The sequence below is a fragment of the Morus notabilis genome, unplaced genomic scaffold (genome assembly GCF_000414095.1).
Source record: "Morus notabilis unplaced genomic scaffold, ASM41409v2 Scaffold894, whole genome shotgun sequence".
Classification (NCBI taxonomy): Eukaryota; Viridiplantae; Streptophyta; class Magnoliopsida; order Rosales; family Moraceae; genus Morus; species Morus notabilis.
The window spans coordinates 1-3,810 of NW_010363874.1; the positions used below are offsets into that span (position 1 = coordinate 1).

General features: G+C 41.3%; 1 non-coding gene across 1 annotated transcript; it reads right to left on the reverse strand.

Annotated features, from left to right (window-relative positions):
• Positions 1-2,392: 2,392 nt before the first annotated feature.
• On the reverse strand, positions 2,393-2,499 carry LOC112092887. The gene has a single exon (XR_002902805.1). It is a non-coding gene; the product is annotated as a small nucleolar RNA R71 (small nucleolar RNA).
• Positions 2,500-3,810: the final 1,311 nt, after the last annotated feature.

Sequence of the window (3,810 nt, forward strand, 5' to 3'; positions counted from 1 at the left end):
TATGAGAATGATAGAAAATTGTGGAGACAATTTTTGAAAACAATTTTCTACCCTAAGAGGTAATGGTGGCCGAAATTCTCATTGAAAAAAAAGAGAGGAAAATTTTTCTCCCAAAAATTCCACATCGTGCATGCGTTGGTGTTTATGAAAATTCGAGTGTTTTTAGAAACCTGTTTTATCCCACGTGTGCCCACACACACATCTACGTGGAATCAAGAAATTAACGTGAAAGACTTTGCGATAAGTTGATTTTTCATCAATTTATCCTCGTCATATATTGTAGTTTTTGAGCATATTTCAGTTGATTTGTCACTAGTTTTATGTTTACGTTAATCTATTTAGTAGGATTTGCAAAGTGGAAAAAATCACGTGAAAAAGATAAAGAAGTCCATGAAAATTTCCATTTTGTGCGGGCTGCAGCGCATGAGAAGTAAGCTACAGCCTGAGACTTCCAGTGAAAGAATCCAGAGAGCACTCCAGCTTCAGGCTGCAGCGCCCCAAAGAGCGCTGCAGCGTGCCTACCAGCCAGCCATCGCGCGCTTAGGTGCAGTTCAAGGCACGCTTAGGCGCGCATCCCAGAATTTGCCAGGAAATTAAGGCGCGTGCTGCAGCGCACTTCCGTGGGCTTAGGCGCGTGTCTTGGAACCCTAATGACGCGCGCTGCAGCGCACATCCATGGGCTGGAACGCGCCTTTCTCGAAATTGGAGAGTTGTGCACATTCAGGAGGTGATATGAAAGGAAAAGAAAGTTGCTGGAAGAAAGGGACAGACACGGAGAGTGGAGAATTTAACCAGAGACACAGCTGGAGCCCTAGGTCTGAAGAAAAGCAGCTGTAACTAAGGATTTCTGAGATTTTCAAGGGGATTCAAGGTGGTTTGAAGGCTTTGGAGGAGATTATCCAACAGGAGTTCTTCATTACTTTCTCCCTTTGTATTTCTTGAATGGTTTGTTTAATTTTCTGCTTAAACTATGGATCTTTGGTATTTTGTAATTGTGGATTTAATTTCGAATATGGATAGTTAATTTCCTCACGCTAGGGGGGTTTGATCTAATTTAATGAAAGTTATATTTTGAAAGTCTGTTTGTTTGTTGAATGTTTTATATTCCAATCTTTTGTGTCTCTTATGCTTAATTTCTAATTTAATTACCCATTTAATTAGAGACCCTAGATGTATGAAATTAGGCTCGGGAGAGTTAATTTTATACGTTGAGAATTAAGAGACGCAACCTAAGGAGATATTGAGTCGGGAGGCTAGTATAACCTTAGGAGATCGAATATGGACTTAACTTAATGAATGCATAATTGGTAAAATTTATAGGGATATTAGTTTAATCGATTTAGCATATTATTTCACTTAGTGCTCGAGAGAGGGAGTGAGATTATCTTAGTACCCATGATCTAGGATTGAATATAATACATCGACAAGTGACGGATTTAGATAAATATAACATAATTAGGTGAAGTCGAATCCCCCCTAGCCCATTTTAAATATAGAGATCCCTTCGATCCAAATCACCTTCGCATCTGTTGTTTGCGTTTTTTAGTCTAGTTTAGTTGCTTAATTTAGTTTCAATCCCTTAATTTCATATTGTCTAGATAAAATCGGTTTAGATAAAGAGTGATACTTAGTTCTTCCTAATTAACAATCTCAGTGGATGATACTTGATCCTCGGATCATTATTACTTTGCGATTCGTACACTTGCGAGCATACATTAAATTTTAAGCAAAAGTATTTTCACGTACAAGTTTTTGGCGCCGTTGCCGGGGATTGGCAATTTAGGATTTAAGCTAATATTGCTGTGAAATAGGTTGATTTTAATTTAGACCTTTATCTTTCTTTTATTGACTTAAATTTTGTTAATTTAATTTCGTTCATCTATTCTTTTAGTTGCAGTGTATGCGCCGAGTCCGCTGCTTGAAGACTGTTCCTTTAGACCCAGAAATTGAGAGAGCTATTTCGAGACTAAGAAGGGAACATCATAATAGAAACTGAGTCATGGCAGAAGGTAACAACAACGACCAGCAGAGGGCTTTGAGGGATTACTTCAGACCGGTAGTGAATGAGAATTATTCTGGCATCAGGAGGCAGCCGATCAACGCGAACAACTTTGAGCTGAAGCCTACATTGATAAATATGGTTCAATAGAATCAGTAAGGGGGGCTACCATCTGAAGACCCCAATGTGCATCTAGCAATGTTTCTGGAGATCTGCGACACCATCAAGATGAATGGTGTGGACCAAGCCATTATAAGAATGCGCCTATTCCCGTTCTCACTTAGGGACAAGGTGAGGGGTTGGCTCCAATCAGTTCAAGCTGGTAGTATTGGCACGTGGGAAGAGTTGGCATAGAAGTTTCTAACCAAGTTCTTCCTTCCATCAACGACCGCTCATCTGAGGAGCGAGATTGCGCAATTCAGACATATGGACTTTTAGCCTCTCTATGAGGCCTGGGAGCATTTCAAGGAGTTGCTCAGAAAATGCCTGTAGCATGGATATGAGGACTGGTTCCAAATTCAGATCTTCTACAACAGTCTGGATGGACAAACTAGGACAATTATAGATGCGGCATCAGGTGGGACGATGTTGTCCAAGACCTATGAGGAGGCTGAATTATTATTGGAGGAGATGGCCTCCAACAATGCTCAATGGCTAAGTGAGCAGTCAAGTGTGAAGAGGGCTACAGGAATGCATGAGATTGATCCATTGGTCGCTCTTTCAGCACAAATATCAACTTTGACCAACAAGATCTCAGAGTTGACCTCAAAGGAAGCCACATCGAGTAAGGAGACGGCTATGGTTGCCAGTACATCTTACATTGGTGAAGGTGGTGCTGTAGAACAAGTGCAGTATATGAACAATAGGAATTTCAACTACTGAAGCAATAACATGCTGAGTAACCTACCTACTCAGTACCACCCAGGACTCCGGAACCACGAGAACTTTTCTTATGGCAACAACAAGAATGTATTGCAACCTCCTCCAGGGTATAGTCAGCCATTACCTCATAGCAAGCCATCGATAGAAGACCTGTTGAGTACATTCATTGTAGAAACCAGGGGGCGGTTCAACAAAGATGAGGCTAGACTTGATAATATCGAGACTCATTGAACAAACATGAGCGCTACTATGAAGACTATGGAGACACTGATTGGCCAACTCACCGACTCAATGAAGAGCCTATCATTCGGGAACTTTCCTAGTGACACTGTGAAAAACCCCAAGGAGCAATGTAACATAGTCACCTTGAGAAGTGGGAAAGAAGTTGAGGCTCCTAAGCCCCAAGAGGATAAAACCAAGGAAGAATAGGTAGAATCAGAGCAGCCAAAGGAGAGTGCAAGGCCTAAGTCGATCTCTTTTTCGGATAATCCTCCTCTCATCACTCCTACCCTTCCGTATCCGTAAAGATTCAAGAAAAAGAAGATGGATGCTCAATTTTCAAAGTTTTTAGAGATTTTCAAGAAGATCCATATCAACATTCCGTTTGCGGATGCACTTGAACAAATGCCTAATTATGTCAAGTTTATGAAGGATGTCATGGCAAAGAAGCAGAGGTTGGAGGATTATGAGACCGTCAAGCTAACGGAAGAGTGTAGCGCTATCCTTCAAAGGAAATTGCCTCAAAAGTTGAAGGATCCTGGGAGTTTCACTATTTCGTGTACTATTGGAGATTCTCACTTCGAGAAGGCCTTGTGTGATCTTGGAGCTAGCAGTAACCTCATGCCTTTATCAGTTTTCTGGAAACTAGGGCTTGGAGAGGTCACCCCTACAACCATCTCCCTACAAATGGCGGATAGGTCCATTACCTA